Source organism: Saccopteryx bilineata, chromosome 7, assembly GCF_036850765.1.
Source record: "Saccopteryx bilineata isolate mSacBil1 chromosome 7, mSacBil1_pri_phased_curated, whole genome shotgun sequence".
NCBI classification, from domain to species: domain Eukaryota; kingdom Metazoa; phylum Chordata; class Mammalia; order Chiroptera; family Emballonuridae; genus Saccopteryx; species Saccopteryx bilineata.
The window spans coordinates 93765916-93776666 of NC_089496.1; positions in this window are offsets into that span (position 1 = coordinate 93765916).

Consider the following 10751-nt stretch of genomic DNA (forward strand, 5'->3'; position numbering starts at 1 on the left):
CTCTCATTCAGTGGCTCCCAAAGCCCTGAAGCATTCTCTAGTTCCACAACCTAGAAAATCTTCTCTGGTTCCTCCTAGAATTCAAAGGCCCCCCCACAAGCCTCAGTAGGGTCCCAAAGCCCCTCAGCTTTGGTTACCCATCTGCACACCTCTTTCTCTGCCAACATAGCTTCTCTTCAGCACTCTGCATTCTCTCCCTCTCACTCTGCAAACATGACTTCTTCCTGCCTCTTTTCCTCCTTCTCTCTCTTTTCAAAACCTTCTGGCATGAAAACCTCTCCTGCAGCAAACATTATCAAAACAATGGCCCCTGCTAAACTGGAATGCAATCTGCAATTTTTTTTCTTCCTTTTTCATTTTTCTGAAGCTGGAAACAGGGAGAGACAGTCAGACAGACTCCCACATGCGCCCTACGGGGATCCACCTGGCACGCCCACTAGGGGCGACGCTCCGCCCACCAGGGGGCGATGCTCTGCCCATCCTGGGCGTCGCCATGTTGCGACCAGAGCCACTCTAGCGCCTGAGGCAGAGGCCACAGAGCCATCCCCCGCGCCCGGGCCATCTTTGCTCCAATGGAGCCTTGGCTGCGGGAGGGGAAGAGAGAGACAGAGAGGAAAGCAAGGCGGAGGGGTGGCGAAGCAAGTGGGCGCTTCTCCTGTGTGCCCTGGCTGGGAATCGAACCTGGGTCCTCCGCACGCTAGGCCGATGCTCTACCGGCAATCTGCAATTTGCAATCAACTGCCCTGCTTGAGGGCAAGCACACACTTGGCTGCCCAGCACCATTTTTTTTAACAATAAAAGTAAGCAAACTCAAAAATACAAATTTTACAAACTCATTTGCCCAACAGTCTACCAGTTCTCTGTAATATTTCCATGCCAGTGTTGGTTGGGTTCATAGGATGATCTGTAATGCAACTGCACCCCCAGATGGGCAGAGCATCGCCCCCTGGTGGGCATGCTGGGTGGATCCCGGTCAGGCGCATGCGGGAGTCTGTCTGACTCCCCAGGGACCTAGTAATCTCTGGTAGATTTCTGTGGTCCCATCTTCCCTGTATCACTGGATAAACTTTGCAAGAAAAGGAAAGCGCTCCTTTTTCTTCAAGACATCAACATATTTTCTTTCATTACTCCCCTCTATCTGCTGAAAGGCTAAGGAAACCTACTTCTCTAAGATGACGAAGTTAATTTACTCTCTGTTTCTTCCCATCATTTTACTAAGGTTCTGAAGGCTCCGTGTTTCCACAGGTGCTTGGTTTAAAGAAATCAAAGCCAGAAGAGCTTTATAGATTTTCTAACTTCCATCTCTTCTAAGACAATAAATACAAATAGTAGGAAAGGGAGGGGAGGAGAGAAGAGGAAATTCTAGGAGAGAGAGAGAAAAAAAAAATACAAACATAGATTAAATCTAAAAGAGTCTATGTGAAACACTCATTAGAGTTTTATTTGTTGTGTCCTCATTGGAGCCTACTACTAAAGAAAATAAAAAAGGTAACTATTTGTTATTTCCCTAATCTCTTTAGATCACTCTTCTATACATTTTTTTTTTCTGAAGCTGGAAACGGGGAGAGACAGTGAGACAGATTCCCGCATGTGCCCCACGGGGATCAACCCGGCACTCCCACCAGGGGGCGACGCTCTGCCCACCAGGGGGCGTCGCTCTGTTGCGACCAGAGCCACTCCAGCGCCTGGGGCAGAGGCCAAGAAGCCATCCCCAGCGCCCAGGCCATCTTTGCTCCAATGGAGCCTCGCTGTGGGAGGGGAAGAGAGAGACAGAGAGGAAGGAGAGGGGGAGGGGTGGAGAAGCAGATGGGCGCTTCTCCTGTATGCCCTGGCCGGGAATCGAACCCGGGACTTCCGCACACCAGGCCAACGCTTTACCACTGAGCCAACCGGCCAGGGCCTAGATAACTCTTCTAAATACACATTATCTTCTGCTTAGAAAAGAGCTCTGTGCTTATGCATGTGTGTGTAGCAACAACTGGTATCCATGTTGGACAGGAAGTGAGGCATGCCTTACACTTTAATTTAATCAGGCTGGGTCTACATAATCCCCAAGCAACCTGTTAATTAGAAAAGTAATCAAACGATTTTGTGTGTATCCCAATATATGCTCTGTAACACCCAATTACATTTATTTTTTCTTTTCAAACTTCCCTTAGAGCAGTGATAGTCAACCTGGTCCCTACCGCCCACTAGTGGGCGTTCCAGCTTTCATGGTGGGCGGTAGTGGAACAACCAAAGTATTAATAAAAAGATAGATTTAACTATAGTAAATTGTTTTATAAAGATTTATTCTGTCTGACCTGTGGTGGCACAGTGGATAAAGCTTCGACCTGGAACGCTGAGGTCGCCGGTTCAAAACCCTGGGCTTGCCTGGTCAAGGCACATATGGGAGTTGATGCTTCCTGATCCTCCCTCCCCCTTCTCTCTCTCTCTCTTTCTTTCTCACTCTCTCTCACTCTCTCTCCTCTCTAAAAATTAATAAAGAAAAAATTAAAAAAAAAAAAAGATTTATTCTGCCAAGCTTAGCAAAAATCCAACATAAAGTACTTGGTAAGTAATTATTATTATATACTTTAACTTGCTGTACTCTGCTTTATAAATTTAATAAAGTAAAGTTACTTCCCTACTTTATAAATCGCCATTACTGTGGAACTGGTGGGCGGTTAGAAAATTTTACTAACAGAGATAGAAAAGTGGACGGTAGGTATAAAAAGGTTGACTATCCCTGCTTTAGAGTGATATAGACATAAATTTTGTCTACTATTTCCCTGCCAAAGGTTTTTGCATCTGACAAATTGATTTTTATTACAGGATGAATCCAGGAAGATGCCTGAAAAATAATCCCACCTATTGTGCAAAATCCCAGGATTCTCTGTGGTTCTCTTTTGTGGGTTGCACAATTAGCCTCCCAGCTTTCCTCCATGTTGGCATTCACCTCTGTGTGTCTATTAGATCAGTGGTCCCCTACCTTTTTTGGGCCATGGACTGCTTTAATATCAGAAAATATTTTCACAGAGCAGCCTTTAGGGTGGGACGGATAAATGTATCATGTGACCGAGACAAGCGTCAAGAGTGAGTCTTAGATGGATGGAACAGAGGGAGTCTGGTCATTTAAAAAAAAAATAAAACATCATTCAGACTTAAATATAAGTAAAACGGAAATAATGTAAGTTATTTATTCTTTCTCTGCAGACTGATACCAAATGGCCCATGGACCAGTACCGGTCCGCTGCCCGGGGGTTGGGGACCACTGTATTAGATGGCTGAAATCACCACTTATTCAGCAGACGTGTAAGGCATTGCAGGCAAATACTGTATATGACATATTCAATATGTTTTTGGTTAGAAAATAAACAACACCAATCTTAAACCTTATTTGAAGGAAAGAAGGCCCCAGGAGAAATTCCCCCTTGCTCCTTTACCCACAGCCCAATGAAGAGTGCAGAAAAGACAGAAAGAAATAATATCCAATAAATGTTAACACACATATCTCATTACTTGTAAGACAGTTAGCAGCCGGAATTGCAAAAGAGTATGAGAAAGGTCCAGGTAATTATGATGAAAGGCAAAATGTTTTAAAACATTAACTGCACCCTGAGAAACATTGATAACATTCCATGAAAAACAGTGGGTGGTTTGATAGGACAATTAACACCTTTTTCGAATTCAAGTGGTAGGTGTACACAGCATGAGGTTTGGTTTGGGTTTTTTGGGGGGGAGGGGCATTCTGTTTTATGAATGAAAGCGTTTGCCACATAGGAGAGAAAATGGTTCTATTTGAATTGCAAATTTATGCTGCAGTCATTCATTTACCCTGATACTTTCTAAGGTGACTCGAAATTTGGACTATTTAAGCCTTTCTGGTTGAAAGGCATTGCCCTTTGTCATAAACACCTGGAAACACAGTTAACAAGATCATTATTCCTGCCATATAGTTGAAGTAACCTGCTGTGAACAAAATATTAGGAAATCGCTGCTAGGTTTCATTCCTGAATGCCCTTTTGTCACCAGCGACCATTTCTCCCCTTAATATCTGTTTGTTTAAATACAGAACAAATCTGATTACCATTTTGCTTTTCCCGCTGAGCGGGATCTGTGAGGAGGGCGAAGGGGACCCAGCGTCAACGATAAGCCTGATATTTCCACAAACAAGTGTTTCAAAAGGCGCTGCATTCTTTTTACTAAATGAACAGATAGAGGAGGGTCTGTATCAATTTTATCAATATGATAAACCATTTACCACGTTACCTGATTCTAAGCATTTGGCCACCAGAAAAGAGTGAAGTTGTCTATTGTCTGAAAGAGTGAAACAGAAATAAAATGGAAATTAATTGAAACCCTGATGACTGATTAATGAAAGCAACCCGCATCCGCTTACTTTAAGGTTATCCATCAGTGGTCTGAGCTACTCTGTGAAAAATATGAATGCCTTTATGTTAAGCCAGTAGCCAGGGTTACCATCACAGCCGCCTGGCCCATGAAGGTTTGCATTGGATTCAGACAGTCCATAAAGAAACAATGGAGCCAAAAACTGATGGGCCATCATCTTTAATCCTAGCTTGCAACCGGCGGGCAAGTAAAAATACACACTGGGCTCCAAAACCCACTCATTCAGTGCTCACAAAGCTACTGACTTATCTGAGTTTCCTAGAATCAAAGGTTTCTAGCTCACCAGACTTATTCACCTCTGTTCCTCGTTTTCTTCCTTCTCCCTGCACAAACTCTGCACTAACTAACTTCTCCTTTAGCACTCTGCCATCTTGGCTGCTTCTCCTGGCCTCCTCTCTGCTCTGTCCTCTAATGCTAATCACAGGAACTGAGAGAGCAAGCTCCCGTTCTGCCCCCATTTTATAGTGTAGAAATCAAAACCTTTAATTCAATATACAAAATAGGGAAGTCTCTAATACAAAGTCACTTATCTGGGGCATGATGGGATTGCACCACCCCACATCAAAAAGGGTGGGAAAGGCTTAGTCCTAAAACCAAGCCCCAGGCTACAAGGATTCTGCCTGCCCATAGCCCGCCCCCAACACACATTAATATCACCTCGGCAATGGCTTCCACGTGGGCAGCGCCATCTTTAACAGAGTGAGCATAATATATTTCATCCGCCCAACACTTTACTAAAAATATTTCCCACCTACTGTGAGAAAAGTAGCCACTTGAGTAAAGAACAAACTGCCTTTTAATTATATAGTCATTTAAGAGAGCTCCCAGGCACACACGTGGTAAATACATGGTAATGACACATTCTGGCCCACAGCAATTGTCTGCTTTCTAACGTCACTCCACCCAGACCGCAGGTTGGCTGAACAACATGAAAGACCTGTCAAAAGTCAATGTTCAGCCCTGGCCTTTTGGCTCAGTGGTAGAGCGTTGGCCTGGCGTGTGGAAGTCCTGGGTTTAATTCCCAGCCAGGGCACACAGGAGAAGCACCCATCTGCTTCTCCACCCCTCCCCCTCTCCTTCCTCTCTGTCTCTCTCTTCCCCTCCCACAGCCAAGGCTCCATTGGAGCCAAGTTGGCCCGTGCACTGGGGATGGCTCCATGGCCTCTGCCTCAGGTGCTAGAATGGCTCTGGTTGCAACAGAGTGACACCCCGGATGGGCAGAGCATTGCCCCCTGGTGGGCGTGCTGGTTGGATCCCGGTCAGGTGCATGCGGGAGTCTATCTGACTGCCTCCCCGTTTCCAGCTTCAGAAAAAAAAAAAAAGTAAAAAGTCAATGTTCACTTATATAGCCTCTTGGGGAACTCTGTTGACTTCTGTAATAATATAAGATCCAAACGCAAATGTTAAGAAGTTTTCCCTGCACCGACGTTGGTGGTTCAAAGGCTAGTTTTCTCTTTGGTTGTGGGTTGTGGGAGAAAAAGGATGCTGCTATGTTTGGGAAACTAATACCTCTAGAGTGTCTTGGATGTTTCTATTTATAATAATAAGGATGGCTTTTACTTATAGACTTCTTTTCAGTTGGAAATCTCAAAAAAAAAAAAAAAAAAGAAAAGCATCTATATTGTCTCATTCTAGCAGTCTTGCTGTCATGTGTAGTAGACTACGCAGAGCGTGCCATCTGTACTCTGTCTCTGTAGATGAGTCACCTGGGGTAGGATACAATAGGCCAGACCCTGACAGGGATGGCTTTTTCACCACTATTGAATCAACCAGGTGGTGTGGAATGTTTTTTAAATGGTTATTTTTGGATCAACAAGTCAGCACTCAGTTCAAGTCACTGAAAACAGAATAATAAAGCCTCCATCCAAATTGACATGGAATTTTATTTGTGTGGGATTCACAAAGAACCCCGGTACTGCTGGCATGCACTCAAAACCCTTGAGAAGCGTGTGTTTTCAAAATAGCACTTGCTTATCAAGGTTTTGGAAAATAAAATATTAATCAAAAATAAAATTTGCACTGTTGTGACAAAGAAAAGAGTTTGCTATTAGGGTCTCTGTGTAACTGGAAACTGAAAGAAGTCAAAAAAGTAAGCCAGTGAGAGTAAATGAGATGTTTTTTAAAGTAGTGGTAATATTTACTTATAATTTGGTATACTTTTCAACATCCACTATATTTGAGAAAGCCAAGACTATCCAGTTCCTACCAGAGGGCATAATCACATTCAGCATTTGGAAGTAATCAATGCTAAACTATTACATCCATTCTAAAGAAATTATAGTCCCCTGCAAGGTCCTAGGACCTCATGCAGAAGAGGCCACATTAAAGAATAGCTATTGTTTCCACAAAACTTTGCTGCAAGTTTTGCCTCCTCTGTGTGCAGATTAAGCAATGCGGACATACTCATTACGAAAACTGTGTGAAAAAACGATCAAGGGTTTGGATATGAAGAGCCAAGAAAGTAATAAGAAAGACACCAGGGTCATTTAAAAGGCATGCAATTAATTAATTAATTTAGAAATGTGGTTTTCACTGTCTTGGTTCAGTGGCCCCATTATACTGTCTCAAGACAAGTGCTGATTTGCTTCTTTATTTTATGCCACATTACTGACGGACTTTCACTGTTTCCACTAAGAGCACACAATTTGTAGGCACCAAGTTGATCAATGAGATAGTATGGCAAACTCATTAAGACTCTGCCTGCTGGTGGAGCTAAATCTTCCATTCTAATCTACTTATTTGTTCTACCATATCTCATTTCTAATTATCTCATTTCTACTTCAAACTTTCTTCTTTCAGATTAACACTTTTATTTATCTATGCAGGTCAGCCCTGGACAATCTTTTTTTAAAACTTCTTAATCCCTTAGTATTTAAAATGCATACACAATCATGGAAAATGAAAAAATGCAGAATCTTCCAACATGCACACATGGACAGATTTTTGTTAGGTCTCAAGACCTTCTGTGCACACGTCAAACAGGAATTTATTGGACTTTCCATTTATATAAATATCTGAGTCATTTTAAATTTGGGGTAAAGGCATTTGGGTGAAGTGTGAAATAATATTCAGCATGCTTCAAGTATTAAAAATTGAACAAATAAGTTGTGTATGTCCATCTCTTTGGCATTTTATTCGTCCTCTTTGGACACTAATGCATCAGTCTGGATAGATTCTGTTAAACAATTTGAAATAGAGGGCAATGAACAGAGACACCCTAACAATTTTTCAAGATCTAAGAATCTACTGGGGCTTTGACTGAGTTATAAGTATGAGAATAAATAGTCCACATCTTATGCCCCAACTCCATTACTAGTCTATGGTAACCGTCATTAAGTGGTCAGTTAGAATAAAGGCTAGTGGTGATTATAGTTATTGATTTTTAAAGTACTATGTAATGGTCAGATACCAACATAGGTCTATCTGTCCAAAGGCAAAGAGATGAAAATCTAGGAAAGTGTAAAAGACCATATTGTAACATTAAGAATCCAATACTTTAAAGAATTTAAGACATGAGGAGTCATGGAGATTAATGTGAAGTGTCCAAGAGATCAAATACAGTGCTCATGCACTTCTCAGAGCTGTGTGATTATTGAAGCACACATAAAATTATTTTAATATGAGTCACATAAAAAAAGTATGGTGGCGAGGGAAGGAGGTATTTGGAATGCCAGCCTTCACTGCACAAGAACTTGGTTTTACATAAATAAGATTAGATTGACTTCAAGTTCCTCACATTTTAGTAGGTTTTTATAAGCCCTGCTCAGTCTGGACTCACCTAATGGGGATGTATCACTGCGCCAGGGAACACTAATGATACTAGCCATCTACACAAGCATGGGATGCTTGGCCATTAGTGCTGTTACTGCTGCTGGAATTTCCACTGCTGATGTGTCTGGAGGCCCATCCTAACTTCTGCCACCCTGTGATGGAGACAGAGCTGGCTAGAGCTCCCAACCTGAGAAGCAAAGACTCCTGCATTGACACTCAATCTCAATCAGTGATAGCAACTTGCTTTCTAGAATTCTTGCTTGTCAATTGCAAAAACAAGGTTCACAGTAGATGAAATATGATGCTATCTTGCCTTGCAATGAGGCGGCAACATTACTAACAGCATTTTGTCACTGCTAGTCAAGTCGCAAAAGCCAGTATTGCCTTCTCTGTCTAACACAGCCCTTTGGGTTGCTAGGAAATCAGTGGTATGATATTTGGGGACATTTACTACTTAGTACTCGTGCATCTCTAATGTCACCTCATTGATATTTCTTTACAGTTTTAGAATCGGTAAAGCAATTCCAAATATGTTCTTTATAGTCACAAAATCTCTTTAAAAAGTTAGAGTAGGTAAACTTGTTTTGCTTTAAAACCTAAGTTTTTGTCATTATAACAAACTACATTAAAAAAAATACAATCCTGCAAAATAAATGCTCTTACTCTCCAGCTAGACTGTAAGCATCTTGAAAATAATAATTATCCTTTTATTCTTGTAATTTTACCTCTATATATTCAATAATTCCATCAAGCAGATGTCTAAACAATAATTGTGGCTGATTTCTAGCCTTCTAGAAATGATATTTCTGCCAGTTTTATCCTTTTTAATATATATATATATTTCTATACATATTTAAATCAAGCTATTATTTTACCTGGAAAGCCCTTGCATATCAAACCCAAGACTTACATTTTCTTTCAAGCAAGCTCATATCCCACCATATCTCATTTGTCTTCCCATCAGCTCCACTCAGAATTTTCACCTCTCTCCTCTACTCCCGTAATATATTGGTTGGAAATCAGATCACTGACCCCTCTCTGCCATCTAGAAGAGCTATTTATGTAGCCCTCTGTGTCCGTCACTAGATCATGAGCATCTAGAAGCCAAGACATTAATTTTTGAGTCCCAGAGTCTAACCAGTAGCTGACACATAATAGATACTCAATAAATGTTAGATCAAATTTATACTATTTTGTCATCTTAGGAAATAGTGTCATATACCAAAGAAAGAATCATAGACTAGATCACGATTCCCTTGGTGCCAAGGACCATTTTTTTTTTATGGTTTTAACAACAACAACAAAAACAATCAACATAGTGCATTGCCTATAAGTAGATGTCAATAAATTTATTAATTATAAAACTACAAGTGCAATATAATGTCAATGTAATTTTTATGATACTTAAATTACTGTATGACTAGGTGGGCTTATCTGGTCATTTGTTTATAATATTGATATTACAGACCAAAGAAAAGTGACAAGGTTAAGGAGTTCTCACCCAAGACGAACAGCTTCAGGGAAGAAAAATGCCATCATTTTTTAAAATACCCTTGCTCGTATTTTGCCAGGCAGTTCACAGAAAGAGCCTCATTGATCAAAAACACCCTTTATGGCTTTGCCTTAATACTAAATCACATGGCTCGCTGCATCTGTTGTTAGTAAACAAGGCACACGTCCACACTCACTGGGGGAACTTGTGAGTAGCCATTTTAACTAATACCGGGGGAGTCATACATAGGAATTAGAGGTTTCCATAAAAGCTTTTTAATTTGTTACCCCACAGTTCATTTACATGGTATGCTATATGTCACTGATAATGTACCTTCTACAATTCAGGGACTGAAGAGAAAACATTATGCACATCATGATATGTGTTATAAATATGTACTTCCTTTTTTATCCTCGCTGAGGTTGCTGCAGAAAGGAAGAAAGTAGTAACTCAGGACTGTAAAGCCACTGCGCCTGATTCAGAAGTATGCGCATCTGCCCCAGGGCTGTGTGGGCTGTGTGGGTTGTGTACGTGTGTTTTACACAATTTGCAAGAGGACTGGGGCTGGAGTTTGCTGCCTAATTGAAGCAATTCTATAGGCTCCAGGTATACATGAAAAGCTGCCCTAACTGGAAAAAAAAAAAAAAACTTGGACTGCTTTCTCTTACTTTCTCCAAACCCTGACAAGAGGATAATTAGTTTTATGTCTTTTTGTGTGTGTCTGGGGCCAATGTTTAGACCAACCAAACCACTGGCTTAGAGTGGGAAAGAGGGAGAGAAAGGGAAAGGGGAGGGGAAGAGAAGCAGCTGGTCACTTCTTATGTGTGCCCTGATCGGGATTGAACACGGGATATCTGCATGCCGGACCAAGGCCCCATCCACTGAGCCAAGCAGCCAGGGCCAGTTTTACCATTCTTATGACCACGTTTTCCTTCTGGAACCGTCCAAGTTCCAGCTTCCACAGTGGAGAAATAGAACTTTAAAAACAAAACAAAACAGAAATCCTCTTTAAAATATCTTTGTAAACCTTTGGGATTTTTTTGTTGTTGTTGTTAACAGTGGGTCTATGGCTTTCTGGATGATTGTATTGCACAAA